Below are 16,028 nucleotides of genomic sequence, written 5' to 3'. Positions count from 1 at the left end.
CTCTTGTTTTTTGGGAGGTTTTTGATCACTACTTCAATCTTGTTACTAGATATTGGTCTATTCAGGTTGTCAATTTCTTTCTATTTCAGTCTTGGAAGTTTATAGTTTCCAAGAATACATCCATTACTTCTAGGTTGCTCAACCTATTGGCATCTACTGTTAATAATTTCTGATGATTTCTTGTATTTCCTTGGTGTTAGTCATGATCTCTCCCTTTTCATTTTAATTTTATTAATTTGGTTCCTCTCTCTTTACTTTTGGGTTAGTTTGGCGAGCAGTTTATTGATTTTGTTAATTCTTTCAAAGAACCAGCTTCTAGTTCCTTTGATGTCTTCTACAGTATCTCTAGTTTCCAACTCATTGATCTCTGCTCTAATCTTAATTATTTCCCTTCTTGTGTGGGGGGTTGGCTTAATTTTTTGTTGATTCTCCAGTTCTTTAAGGTGTAAAGAGAGCTGGTGCATTCGGGATTTTTCAATTTTTTTGAGTGAGGCTTGGATGGCTATGTATTTCCCCTTAGGACCACCTTTGTCATATTCCATAGGTTTTGGACCGATGTGTCTTCATTCTCATTGGTTTCCATTGTTTAAGTTCTTTGATTTCCTGGTTGTTCCAAAGATTCTTGAGGAAGGTCTTTAGCTTCCAAGTGTTTGAATTCCTTCCAAACTTTTTCTTGTGGTTGAGTTCCAGTTCCAAAGCACTGTGGTCTGAGAATATGCAGGGAATAATCTCAATCTTTTGGTGTTGGTTGAGCCCTGATTTGTGACGCAGTATGTGGTCTATTCTAGAGAAAGTTCCATATATGCTTGAGAAGAATGAGTATTCTGTTGCTTTAGGATGGAATGTTCCGTGTATATCTATCAAGTCCATCTGGTCCAATGTGTCATTCAAAGCTCTTATCTCTTTTTTGATTTTCTGCTTAGATAATCTGTCTATTACTGAGGGTGGCATGTTAAGATCACCTGAAATTTATGTATTCTTATCAATATGATACTTTATTTTGGTAAACATTTGGCTTATGTAGTTGGCTGTTCCCATGTTGTGGGCCTAAATATTTAGAACTGTTAGATCCTCTTGATGGATAGACCCTTTAAGAATGATATAGTGCCTTCTATAGCTCTGACTACAGTCTTTAGCTTAAGATCTAATTTATCTGATATGAGAATTGTTACCCCAGCTTCTTTTGAGGCCCGTTGGCATGAAAGATATATCTCCATCCCTTCACTTTCAATCTGATGTATCTTTAGGTTCTAAATATGTTTCCTGTAGACAGCATATGGATGGGACTTGTCATTTTATTCAGTTTGCAACCCTGTGCCATTTTATGAGAGCATTTAGTCTGTTCATGTTGAGAATGATTATTGAAAGATAAGTTTTTATTGACATTATGTTGCCTGTAAAGTCCTTGTTTCTACAGATTGTCTCTATAGTTCTATGTCACTCTTGGGTTCTTTCTTCTTTTATATAACCCTCCTTAATATTTCTTGTAGTGTTAGCTTGGTGGTCACATAATCTTTTAAACTTTGCTGGTCTTGGAAGCTCTGTATCTCTCCAACCATTCTGAATGTCAGCCTTGGCTGCAGGTTCTTCTCATTTAGTGCTCTGATTTGTCTTGCCAGGCCTTTCAGGTTTGCTAGGTTTCTGTGGACAGGTCTGACATTATTCTGATTGTCCTCCCTCTGCACATAGGAATTTCTTCACCCTAGCTGTTCTTAAGTCTTCTCTGAATTTATTAGTCATGAATTTCACAATAATATGCCTAGAAGTCTTTCTACACTAGTTGATCTTGGGGGGTGTCCTCTCTACCTCTAGGACATGAACACTTGTTCCATTCCTCAGGTTAGGAAAACTGTTATCTAGGATTTGTTCAACTATATCTTCTAGTCCTCTTTCTCTCTCCACCCCTTCTGGGATCCCAATAATTCTGACATTGGAATATTTCATGGCATCATTTATTTCCCTAGTTCTGTTTTTGTGACTTCTAAGCTGTTCCTTCCAAAACTCCTCCTGATTCTTCTTTTCTATCAGTTTCTCTTCTAGATCACTAATTTGATCTTCTGCCTCATTTACCCTAGCTGTTAGAGTATTTAGATTAGATTGGATCTCACTGATAGCATTTTTAAGTTCTTCCAGATCAGCTCCCACTTCTGCCCTTAGAGATTCTATGTTGCCACTAATCGTCTTCTCCAACCTAGCCATTACCTGGGTTATCGTTACCCTGAATTATATTCTTGACATATTGTTTAAGCCATATCCAATAGTTTTGTGGCAAAGGTCACAGTTTCTGAATTTTTCCTATGTTGGGAAATCCTCCTCTTAGTCATTTTGGTGAGAGGTGGTTGAGAGGATGTATAGCTGAATATATCAATCACGATCCAGGCAGGGTGCACCCTGGAAAGTTTTGGAGCAATCAGAAGTCACCACCAAAAAAAGGAAAAAAAGAGAGAGAGAGAGAGAGGGGGAGAAAAGAAAAGAATGAAAAAAGAAAAAGAGAGGGAAAGAGAGAGAAAACCCAGCCAAAATGAGCCCCAAAAGTAAGATTTATAAGGCACAAAAGCAAAAACAGACAAACAAAAAGACTGACAAAAGAAAAAGAAAAAAAAACAGCCAAAATGGGCCCCAAGAATAAGATTTATATAGTATAAAAACAAAACAAATACACAGAAACACTGACAAAAATATAAGATGGGAAGGTGCTTATAAACCCTCAATGTGGGTGAGGAAGCTTATTTCAGTTTTTCCTGGGTGTATCTTTTTATCTTTGTTAAAGGACTCAACTTTCCAGTGTTACAGGGAAATTAAAACTGGTTTATACATAGGGATAGTGTTGAATAGGGGAAAAGGACTACCTTGAAGCTTATATCTCTATCTATCTATCTATCTATCTATATATATATATATATTTTAAAAGAAAGATAAACAAAGGTATATTTAAGAAAAAAGTGCAAGTCAAAAAGTTAAATAAATAAATAAATAAATAAATAAATAAAAAGTATATTGGATAAATAAAAAGTTATTATGGAATAAGTTGTATTAAACATCTAGTTGTAATGTTCAGTAGGTTAAGGAAATAAAAGAACAGGAATCATGAGAATGAATTTTTTAAAAAAAGGAAAGAAAAAAGAAAAGTTGTATCTATGAAAAATACAGGTTTTGGGGTAATACCAGGAGCTTAATATATTGTTTTCCCCTGATGTTGGGGTTTTACAGTTTATGGGGACCCTGTGGTGGTTGTCCCCTTGTTCTTTTGCTTTGTCTACTGGGAGAGGGGACTGCTGCATTGTTTTTCAGTCAGTCTTGGCTGGGCCTATCAAGGGGCAGGGCTCTGTGGAAACAGGTTTTTCAGGCTTTTGTTCTCTTGAGGTTTTTGTTCTTTGGTGGCTTTTTGCATCTTTTCAGAGGGTTAGTGCAAAGTAAACTGTCCATACCCAGACCTCCCCCTCAGAGAGAAGCCTCAGTCTGCTCCCCTCTGGATGATCCAGAATTCACAGACTCTCCCTCTGCAAACTGGACTGAACACCACAACCTCCCACAGGTGGTGCGCACCCCCAGCCAGCCACCATCTCAGTGGTCACCCAATGCCCCTGCTTGTCTCTGCACCCCTGTGCCCCTAAAACCACCAATGATACTGGTTCGCTCGAGCCTGATCCCCTGGCTGCCATTGCCAGGGACTGCTGTTTGGAGCTCATGCCCATGTCCACACCGGGAGCACTCAGAGCTGGCAGTGGTGCAGGTTGAGCAAAGCTGCAGGCCCAGAGACCGCCAGCTGGAGCCTGCATGGGGCTCTCTCAGGCACAGGTGGGGACCGGTTGTGACTGCCCAGGGACCATGGGCTTAGGCTCATGTCCATGGCTGCCTGATCCCACCAATTACCCATTAAGATCCTTTGTTCTTTTTGAGCGCTATTAACCAGTCTTCAAGTTAATGCTGGTCCCCCAGCACAGGACACTTTCATATTGGGGTATTACTTTGTAATGGGTCACCTCTGGTGGTTCCCTCCCCCTTCTGTTTATTCTCTGATATCAGTCTGAGCACTTCCATTCCTCTGTATCTCTCCACTGATGATCTCCTGCCCCCATAGAGATCCAGAAGTGTATAATCTTACATCTCACGCTGACTTCATGGATATTCAGAGTTTTCTGGTAGATATTTATCTCAATTCAGGAGACACATTGAAACAGGGTCTCCTACTTCACCATCTTGCCCCTCCCCACATTAGTGAAGTTTTCAGCCACTATTTCCTGAAATAAGTTTTCTGTCCTTTTTTTTTTCCTCTTCTTCCAGGACTCCTATTCATGGAGTCACTGAGTTCCCTAAGTCTATTCTCACCTTCCATAATCCTTTCTTTTTTGTTCAGCTTCATTTTTTTTTCTTTTCTTTTTGTCTCTTTTCTTTTCTTTCCTGTCTCTTTTCTTTACTTTTCTTTTTCTCCTATTCCTCTGCTATCTTGCCCCCAAACCTAATAAGTACCCTTCTTAATTCCCATCTCCTATTTAACCCACCCCACACCTCCCTTCCAGCACCCTGTTTGTTCTCTATAATTAAGAGACTGTTTTATCATATGCCTCTCTCTTTTTTTCTTCCTATGTTCACTTGTTTTATTTCTTAAATTCCACATATGAGTGAAATTATGTAGTATTTGTGTTTCTCTGACTGATTCCACTTACCATTATAATTTATAGCTCCATCCACGTAGTTGTAAGTGGCAAGATTTCATTCTTTTTGATAGCTGAGTAACTTTCCATTGTATTAATATACTACAACTTCTTTTTTAAGGTTTTATTTATTTATTTGACACAGAGAGAGAGAGATCACAAGTAGGGAGAGCAGCAGGCAGAGAGAAAGGGGAAGCAGGCTCCCTGCTGAGCAGAGCCCGATGTGGGGCTCAGTCCTAGGACCCTGAGATCATGACCCGAGCTGAAGGCAGAGGCTTAAACCACTGAATCACCCAGGTGCCCCCTATACTACAACTTCTTTATCCATTCATCAGACAATAGACATTTGAGCTTTTTCCATAATTTGACTATTGTTGATAATAAACATCTGGGTGCATGTATCCCTTCAAGTCACTATGTTTGTATCCTTTGGGTAAATACCTAGTAGTGCAATTGCTGGATCATGAAGTAGTTCTATTTTTCACTTTTGAAGAAAACCCATACTGTTTTTCAGAGCAGCTACAACAATTTGTATTTCCATAAACACTGTAACAGGGTTGTCCTTTGTCTGCATCCTTGCCAAGATCTGTTGTTTACTGTGTTGTTAATTTTAGCCATTCTGATGGGTGCGGGTCAACATCTATTGTGGCTTTGATCTGTATTTCCCTGATGATCGGTGATTGAGCCTCTTTTCATGTGTCTATTAGCCATCTGTATGTCTTCTTTGGAAAAATGTCTCATTCATGTCTTCTGTCCCCTTTTTAACAAGATTATTTGTTTTTTGAGTGTTGAGTTTTATAAATTATTTATAGATTTTGGATACTAACCCTTTATTAGTTATGTCATCTGTAAATATCTTCTCCGATTCCAAAGGTTGGCTTTTAGTTTTGTTTATAGTTTCCTTCACTGTGTAGAAAGGCTTTTCTCTTGAATACATTTTTTAAAATATTTTATTTATTTATTTGACAGAGAGAGAGATCAAAAGTAGGCAGAGAGGCAGGCAGAGAGAGAAGGGGAAGAAGGCTCCCTGCTGAGCAGAGAGCCTGATGCGGGGCTCAATCCCAGGACCCTGAGATCATGACCTGAGTGGAAGGCAGAGGCTTTAACCCACTGAGCCACCCAGGCGCCCCTTGAATACTTCTTTTGTATAAAGATTTCTATTAGTGCAAAATACAAGATCCTCTACGGATAATGATATAATTATGCACTATAATTTTAAATGTTAATTCTGATAATTAAATGCAATTTATTGTGAATATATTACATATATACTGAGTTGGAAACTAATTAGACTGTTTGCATTGATAAGACGCTGTGATTCAGAGTGTAAAAGGGACATATTAAATTGAATGGTCTTAAAACAAAAAATGTTTGATTTACTTAAATTCTGTATACTCAGGAACCTTATAACTTCTTAATCAATGTTCACTGTTAATGAGACAGCTATGTAATTTTGTCACTATTTTCAGTTAGACTGGATATTGGGTCTTTAAATATATTATCAATAAGAAACCCAATTTTACAATATAACAGATACTTGAAATAACAGAATGAACAAAATTGTAGAACAAGTTCATACTTTTATTTTTCAAATAATAGAAATGCAAGCTTTTTATACATTTTCAGTGAGACTTTCTAAAAATCAGAGAATCTAAAATAAATTTTTTCAACATTTTGTTTTTAAGTAATTTCTACAACCAAAATGGGGCTTGAACTCACAACCTAAAGGTCAAGAATCACATGCTCTACCAACTGAGCCAGATAGGTGCCCCTGAAATTAAATTTTAAATAAAAAATAGTACTTGTCTTTAATATCTATTGTCTTTACTGATTATAAAAGCTATACATGCTCATTGACAAACAGATGACAAATTTGCCAAGTACAAAGTGGAACTTTCCACTTGTCTGACCACTTCACTATTCCTTCTTTTTTTTTTTTAAGGTTTTATTTATTTATTTGAGAGAGAGAGAACACGTGAGGAAGAGAGCACAAGTGGGATGAGGGGACAGAAGGAGAGAGAGAAGAAATCTCCCTGTGCAGGGCTCAATCCCAGACCCTGGGAACATGACCTGAGCCAAAGACAGCCACTTAACCGACTGACCCACCCAAGTGCTACACTTCACAACTTCTAAACAAACAAATTTTTGTATATTTTAAAATACAGAGAAAAAGAAAATCCCCAATTTTTTCACACTTTTCCTTCATCCTTCTCAAAAGGTGGAAATACACATATAATCAGATTCCTAGACACTGTATTAGAAGATCATACCCCTCTCTATTATATTCTCTAATATATTATATATTCTTTAATATATAATATATATTGTATTGTATTCTCTAATGCTTCCTATTTCTTTGCAACTAGGGCTATATAAAAGGACAGAAAATATTTCTACTTTCAATTTTTTTTTGAGAAACCTCCATACTGTTTTACACAGTGTCTGTACCAAATTACATTCCCACCAACAGTGCATGAGGGTTCTTTTTATCTAGACATCCTCACCAACTTTTGCTTTTGTACTTTGTCAAATTTTTTTCAGAATCTATTGAAATTATCATATGGTTTTTATCCTTTTTCTTGTTGATCTGACATATCACAATGATTGATTTGTGATTATTAAACCACACTTGCATCCTGGAATAAATCACAATTGATCATAGTGAATTAATTTTTTAATGTCTTTTTAGATTCAGTTTGCTATATTTTGTTCAGGATTTTGCATCTATGTTCATCATAGATTTGGGTCTATAGTTTCTCTCTCTCTCTCTCTCTCTCTCTCTCTCTCTCTCTGTGGTGCTTTTAGGTTGTGTATCTGGATAATGCTGGCCTCACAGAATAAAATTGGAAGCTTTCTTTCCTCTACTACTTTTTTGTTTCCCAGAGTCAAGGGCCTCTCTTACAGTTTGTTTCCCTCACTGATTTCTTTCCATTCAGTTTTCTCTCCTTTCCCCATGGTCTTCTGTGCTATATCTTATATTCCATATATAGGTGAAACCATATGGTAATTGTCTTTCTCTGATTCACTTATTTCAATTAGTGTAATACCTTCCAGCTCCATCCAGGTCAATGTAAATTGTATTAATCCTTTCTGATGGCTGAGTAATATTCCATTATATACATGAACCACATCTTCTTTATCCATTCATCTGTTGAAAGACATCTTGGCTCTTTCCACAATTTGATTATTGTGGACATCACTGCTATGAACATTGGGGTGCATGTGCTCCTTTTCACTACATCTGTATCCTTGGGGTAACTAACCATATTGTATTTGCCAGGTCATAGGGTAGCTCTACTTTTACGGTCCTGAAGAACCTCTATACTGTTTTCCAAAGTAGCTGTACCATCCTGCATTCCCATTAGCAGTGTAAAAGGGATCCCCATTCTCCACATGCCCACCAACTTTTGTTGTTTCCTGTCTTGCTAATTTTAGCCATTCTAACTGGTGTAAGGTGTTATCTCATTGTGGTTTTGATTTGTATTTCCCTGATGACAAGTGGTATGGAGCATTTTTTCATATGTATATTGACGATCTGTATGTTTTCTTTGGAGAAATGTCTGCTCATCTTTCCTGGCCATCCCTTGGCTGGATTATTTGTTTTTATTCGATGTTGAGTTTGGTGAGTTCTTTGTAGATTTTGGATACCGACCCTTTATTTGATATGTCATTTGCAAATATCTTCTCCCATTACTTGGGTTACCTTTTGGTTTAGTTAACCATTTCCTTTATTGTGCAGTAGTCTTTTATCTTCATGGAGTTCCTTTACCTTTGTTTCCCTTGCCTTAAGTGACATGTCTTGCAAGAGATTGTTGCAGCTGATGTCAGAGAGGTTGCTGCTTGTGTTTTCCTCTAGGATTTTGATGGGTTGCTCTCCCACATTTAGATCTTTCATCCATTTTGAATTTATCTTTGTATATGGTATAAGAGAATGGCCCAGTTTCATCCTTCTGCATGTGGCTGTCCAGTATTCCCAGTGCAATATATTTAATAGACTGTCTTTTTTCCTTTAGCTATTCTTTGCTGCTTTGTTGAAAATTAGTTGACCGTAGAGTTGACGGTCCATTTCTGGGGTCTCTATTCTTTTTTTTTTTTTCAGCATTCCAAGATTCATTGTTTATGCACCACAACCCAGTGCTCCATGCAATACATGCCCTCCTTAATATCCAACACTAGGACTCTGAGAAACAAACTGAGGGTTCTGGAGGGGAGGGGGGTTGGGAGATGAGTGACCCTGGTGTGGGGTCTCTATTTTGTTCCATTGATTGGATGTCTCATGAACATCTTGATGACTTGATGACTACATCTTTGTAATATAGCTTGAAGTCGGGCAGTGTGATGCCCTCAGCTTGGGTTTTCTTTTTCAACTTTCCCTTGTCCATTCAGGGTCTTTTCTGGTTCCATGCAACTTTTAGGATTCTTTGTTCTAGCTCTGTGAAAAATTTCAATTATGTTTAATGTGTAGTTTGCTTTGGATAGCATAGACATTTTAACAATCTTTATTCTTCCAATCCATGAGCATGGAATGGTTTTCCATCTCTTCATGTCTTCATCAATTTTGTTCCTAAGTGTTTTGTACTTTTTAGGAAAGAGATCCTTTATCCCCTTGATTAGGTTTATTCTTAGGTCCCTTATGGTTCTTGGTGCAATTGTAAATGGGATTGATACCTTAATTTCTCTTTCTTCAGTCACAGGGATAGTGTATACAAATGCAACTGATTTCTGTGCATTGATTTTATATCCTGGCACATTGCTGGATTGCTGTATGAGTTATAGCAATTTGGGGATGGAGTCTTTATATTTGTGGAGCCATAAAGTATCATGCCATCTGTGAAGAGTGAGAGTTTGACTTCTTTGCCAATTTTAATACCTTCTATTTCTTCTTGTCTGATTGATGTGGCTAGGATTTCTAATAGCATGTTGAGTTTCATTCTTCCATACGTAGCTGTCCAATTTCCCCAGCACCATTTATTGAAGAGACTGTCTTTTTTCCACTGTGTATTTTTTCTTGTTTTGCTGAAGATTATTTGACCATAGAGTTGAGGGCCCATATCTGGGCTCTCTATTCTGTTCCACTGATCTATGCGTCTGTTGTTTTTTTTTGTTTGTTTGTTTTTTAAGATTTTATTTATTTATTTGACAGAGAGATCACAAGCAGGCAGAGAGGCAGGCAGAGAGAGAGGAGGAAGCAGGCTCCCCGAGAGAGCAGAGAGCCCGATGCGGGGCTCGATCCCAGGACTCTGAGATCATGACCTGAGCCGAAGGCAGCGGCTTAACCCACTGAGCCACCCAGGCGCCCCTATGCTTCTGTTTTTGTGCCAGTACCATGCTGTCTTGTTGATAACAGTTTTGCAGTAGAGCTTGAAATCAGGCAATGTGATGCCCCCAGTTTTGTTTTTCTTTTTCAACATTTCCTTAGCAATTTGAGTTCTATTTTGGTTCCATACAAATTTTAGGATTGTTCCAGCTCTTTGAGAAATACTGATGGAATTTTGATCGGGATGGCATTGAAAGTATAGATTGCTCTGGGCGGTATAGACATTTTAACAATGTTTATTCTTCCAATCCATGAGCATGGAATGCTCTTCTATCTTTTTGTGTCTTCTTCAATTTCTTTCACGAGTGGTCTGTATTTCCCTGAGTACTTTACCTCGTTGGTTAGGTTTATTTCCAGGTATCTAATGGTTCTTGGTGCTATAGTAAATGGAATTGATTCTCTAATTTCTCTTTCTATAGTTTCATTGTTAGAGTATAAGAAAGCAACTGATTTTTGTACACTGATTTTGTATCCTGCTACATTACTGAATTGCTGTATGAGTTCTAGTAGTTTGAGGGTGGAGTCTTTTGGGTTTTCCATATTCATCATGTCATCTGTGAAGAGAGAGAGTTTGACTTCTTCTTTGTCAATTTGAATACCTTTTATTTCTCTTTGTTGTCTGATTGCTGTTGCTAGGAGTTTTAGAATTATGTTGAACAACAGTGACAAGAGTAGACACCCTTGTTGTGTTCCTGATCTCAAAGGGAATACTGTCAGCTTTTCCCATTGAGGATGATATTCGCTGTGGGTTTTTCATAGATTTTATGAAGTTGAGGAATGTTCCCTCTATCCCTATACTTTGAAGTGTTTTAATCAGGAACAGATGTTGTATCCTGTCAAATGCTTTTCCTGCATCAATTGAGAGGATCATGTGGTTCTTCTCTCTTCTCTTATTGATTTGTTCTATCACATTGATTTGTGAATGTTGAACCACCCTGTATCCCAGGGATATATCCCACCTAGTCATGGTGGAAAATCTTTTTAATGTATTGTTGGATCCTACTAGCTAGGATCTTGTTGAGAATCTTGGCATCCATATTCATCAGGGATATTGGTCTGAAATTCTTTTTGGTGGGGTCTTTGCCTGGCTTGGGGATCAGGGTAATGCTGGCTTCATAGAAAGAGTCTGGAAATTTTCCTTCTGTTTCTCTTTTTTGAAACAGCTTCAGGAGAATAGGTATTATTTTTTTTCTTTGAAGGTTTGGTAGAATTCTCCAAGGAATCCATCAGGTCCTAGACTTTTGTTTTTTGGGAGGTTTTTGATCACTGCTTCAATCTTGTTACTAGATATTGGTCTATTCAGGTTGTCAATTTCTTCCTGATTCAGTTTTGGAACTTTACAGGTTTCCAGGAATGCACCCATTTCTTCTTGGTTGCTTAACTTATTGGCATCTAACTGTTGATAATATTTTCTGATGATTGCTTCTATTTCCTTGGTGTTAGTAATAATCTCTCCCCTTTCATTCATGATTTTATTAATCTGAGTCCTCTCTCTTTTCTTTTGGATTAGTTTGGCCAGTGGCTTATTGATCTTATTGATTCTTTCAAAGAACCAGAGTCTAGTTCCTTTGATGTGCCTACTGCATCTCTAGTTTCTATTTCATTGATCTCTGATAGGATGTTGAACAAAAGTGTTGAGTGTGGGCATCCCTGCTCTGTTCCTGACCTTAGGGGAAAGCTCTCAGTTTTTCCCTTATTGAGAATGATATTGGTTGTAGGCTTTTTGTGGATGACTTTTATGATATTGAGGTCTGTTTCCTCTCCTCTATCCTTACACCGTGGAGAGTTTTAATCAAGAAAGGATGCCATATTTTGTCAAATGCTTTCTCTGTATCAACTGAGTGAATCATATGGTTCTTGTCTTTTATTAATGTACTCTATCACATTGATTGATTTGCAAATATTGATCCACTTTTGCAGCCCAGGAATAAATACCATTTGGTTGTGGTGAATAATCCTTTTAGCATACTGTTGGATCCTATTGGCTGGTACCTTGGTGAGTATTTTGATATACATCTTCATCAAGAATACAGGTCTCTAATTCTCCTTTTTGATGGTTTCTTTCTCTGGTTTTGGGATCAGGGTAATGCTGGCCTCATATAGAATGAGTTTGGAATATACATATATGTGTGTGTGTGTGTGTGTGTGTGTGTGTGTGTAAAACACACATATATATCCATTAAATATGTTATATATAACACATATATTACAAATATAATACATATATAACATTATATATACATGTGTAATACACAATAATACATATATAATGTAATATTATTCAACCATCAAAAACAATGAATCTTACCATTTATATCAACGTGGGTGGAACTGGAAGGTATTATGCTGAGCAAAATAAGTCAGAGAAAGACAATTATCATATGGTTTCACTCATATGTGGAATATTAGAAACAGTGCAGGGGATCATAGGGTAAGGGAGGGCAAACTGAAATAGAATTCAGAGAGGGAGGAAAAACCATGACACTCTTAACTATAGAAAACAAACTGAGAATTGCTAGAGGGGAGGTGGGTGGGGGGATGGGGTAATTGGGTGATGGGAAATTAAGGAGGATACATGATTTGATGAGAACTGGGCATTATACACAACTGATTAATTACTGAACACTACATCTGAAACTATTGATGTACTATATGTTGGGTAATTGAATTTACATAAAAATTTTTTTAAAAGAAGATTTTTTTTTGAGAGAGTGAGAGAAAGAGAAGGGAGGAGTGGATGTTTACAGAGAGAGAGAATCTCAAGCTAACTCTCCACTGAGGGCAGAGCCTGATGCAGGGCTTGATCTCACAACCCTGAGATCATGACCTGTACCAAAATCAAGAGTCAGATGCTTAAGTGCACCTGAGCCACCCAGATACCTCTCTCTCTAATACTTAAAAATAGTCTTGCTGGGCACAGTTTCTTGGTTGCAGGCTATTTTTCTTTCCTTTCAGCACTTTGAGTTTATCATACTGCTCTCTTCTCACCTGCAAAGTTTCTGCTGAAAAATCAGCTAATAGACTTGTGGGGTTTCCCTTGTATGGAATAGCTTTCTTTTTTCTTGTTGATTTTAAAATTCTCTTTTCATCACTACTTTTTGCCATTTTAATTATCATATATCTTGGTGTGGACCTTCTTAAGTTAATCTTATTGGTGGTTCTTTTTGTGCTTTCTGGATCTGGACATATGTTTCCTTTCCATATTAGGGAATTTTTCAGCCATTATTTCTTCAAATAAATTGTATTCTCATTCTTTACTCTTCCCTTTCTGGGATGCAAATAATGCCAATATTATTGTGCTCAATTTTATCTCTGAGTTCCCTTAACCCATTCTAATTTTTTAGTATTCTTTAAACATTTTTATTTATTAATTTTTTTCATTTTTATCATCACCATTACAGTTCAGCTTAGTGCTGAACTGTCTTCCAGGTCACTGATCCATTCTTCTGACTCCTATAAACTGCTATTGATTTCCTCTACTGTTTTTTTTTTTCCTATTATTGAATTCATCTCTGACTTTATTTTCTATCACTTCATGGAAGGACTCATTGAGATCCTCTACTCTTTTCTCAAGTCCAGTGAGTATCTTTAATACCATTACTTTGAATTCTTTATCAGGCATATTGTTTCATCTGATTTTACTTTTGCCAGGCCTGTAGTCCTGTTGACCTCCAGTGTGCTCTCCCTGCCTTAGTCTCCTGAGAGACAGAATTTTGTTGTTGGGTGGGGCTGGAAGTTAGAACAGATGCTTGTCCCCAGTCTGTCTGCCTGGGCTGCTTTATTACTGACTAGCAGGACACTCTGTGTGTGCTAGGTATAGGTAGGGTTCAACTGTTGGTGCTGTGGGCATATAATATATATATATATATATATATCTATATATATATATATATATATATATATAACTCAGTGTGTTTTGGCTTATTTTCTTTTACTTTCTATGATAATCATACTCTTTCTTTCCTCAGGGAATTAGCCACCACTTTCTTCTAAGTGAAATGTTCTCTTTTCATTTATTTCCTGTATAGTACTTATTTTTCAGTCTTAGCTCAAATTTTACATGCTCAGTTACAATTTTCTTAATAGTCTGGGTTCCTTTCTCTTTATAAACTCTCATAAGCACTCTATATTTTTTTCTTTCGAACAATATTATGTAATTATTTGAAAGATATTTCTTCTCTTCCAGTAGATTAAATAACAATAGAGGTGTTGCCCCTGTCTCTTGCTTAGAACTGTACACTTTCCAATGCCTAGAACTATACCTGGAAAATGAGTGAATGAGTAAATGAATTAATTCATTCAATATCCATGTGAAGTTTGGTGAAGGGATAGAAGGGAAAAATAAACTATTTGAGTGCAAAACTGTTTCACAGAACATCTTAGATCAATGACTGCCCACTTTTCTGAATGATACAGATCTTTGCTTCTGAATGAGTGAACAAAGAATAGGAGTTATTGCTGTAAAACATCAATTCATCACAGATCCTAGCATCAGGGTTTTAACTTACATTCCTAGTGATTTTGAAGGCTTTCTATTTTTAAAAATATTTCCTGGTAGTGATCATTTAAGAAAGTTTACACTCATTTGAAAGTTTACACTCATTGGGGGGGGTGTTAGCCTCATATTATTTTATACTTTGGCAACCAGGATTCCCCCCCCCATTCAGCCACTTTTACCATCCCTATTTGATTAAACAAAACAAAACAATCAATTTACTGCATGGAATTTCAAGATCTTGTTCATTTCCACACTAAGATCTCTTTCTTGGAACAATTCTCTCTCTTGTGTGAATGTCCCCTTTAAAATTTTTGTAAACTTGGCTGTGGCTTAATACCTGTTCATGTAAGAAATCCTTGCCTCCAATTTCTTTTTCCATGTTTCCTCTTCTCATCTATTTATGCTTCTAGATAAAACTTCAGTTTTGTCAAGTTTATAAAACAGTTTTTTTGGGGGGCAATTTGATTATGATGGGGTTAAACCAATACATTTAATTGGTGAGCAATTTATTTATTTATAAAGTCCTTTCTTCCTTTTCTATATACTCAGCTCTACTTTTGAATGTTTTAATTAAGTTTTGTGGCTTTATTCACTATAATTCCATAAACTGCTTGTTCAGTGATATGTCCCCATTGCTAATATGAGTAGAGGGTTTTACCTACTTGTATTAGATTTTCAGTTTGTTGTTGGTGATATAAAGAAAATCTATGAGTTTTGTTTATATTATACCAAGTCTTCATGTTGATTTTTTAAATTTTTTAATTAATACATTTGTGTCTTATGTAAAATATCACATGGTAGTAAATGTAATTTCATGTCCCTTTAAAAAGTGATATTTGTTATATTTTTCACATATTATTGAATTGGACAGACGGTCTTAAACAACCTGAATAGCTATAAAAGCTAATATCCTTTCTTTTGTTTCAACATTAGTCATGATGCTGATAATTTTTAAGATAATTAAAAAAAATGTATCTCGGGAGGAGTCAAGATGGCGGAGAAGTAGCAGGCTGAGATGACATCAGGTAGCAGGAGATCAGCTAGATAGCTTATCCACCCATTGCGAACACCTACAACTCCAATGGGAAATTGAAGAGAAGAAGAGCAACAATTCTAGAAACAGAAAATCGATCACTTTCTGAAAGGTAGGACCTGCAGAGAAGTGAATCCAAGGTGACGGGAAGATAGACTGCGGTGGGAGGGGCCGGCTCCTGGCAAGCAGCAGAGCAACGGAGCACAAAATCAGGACTTTTAAAAGTCTGCTCCACTGAGGGACATCGCTCTAGAGGGTTCAGCATAACCCCAGGTCCCGTGGGGTCACGTAAGGACCGGGGGTGTCTGTGTATTGCAGACCTCGCAGGTATTAGAGCAGATAAGCCAGCTACAGAGACAGAGACAAGGAGTGAGCTCTCACCTCGGGGTTACCTTGAACTGGGCACAGGCTGGGTGAGCTTGGAGTGCGGCCAGAGGCCAGGGAGACGGAGTGACTGAGCATTTTTCTCCAAGCGCCCAGCTGGAGGCCAGCAAGATGGAAGCGACCGAGCGCTTTTCTCCAAGA

This window comes from Enhydra lutris, unplaced genomic scaffold, assembly GCF_002288905.1.
Source record: "Enhydra lutris kenyoni isolate GAN:26980312 unplaced genomic scaffold, ASM228890v2 scaffoldscaffold79, whole genome shotgun sequence".
NCBI lineage: Eukaryota > Metazoa > Chordata > Mammalia > Carnivora > Mustelidae > Enhydra > Enhydra lutris.
The sequence above is the reverse complement of the archived record's forward strand: the minus strand, read 5'-3'. Positions refer to the sequence as shown.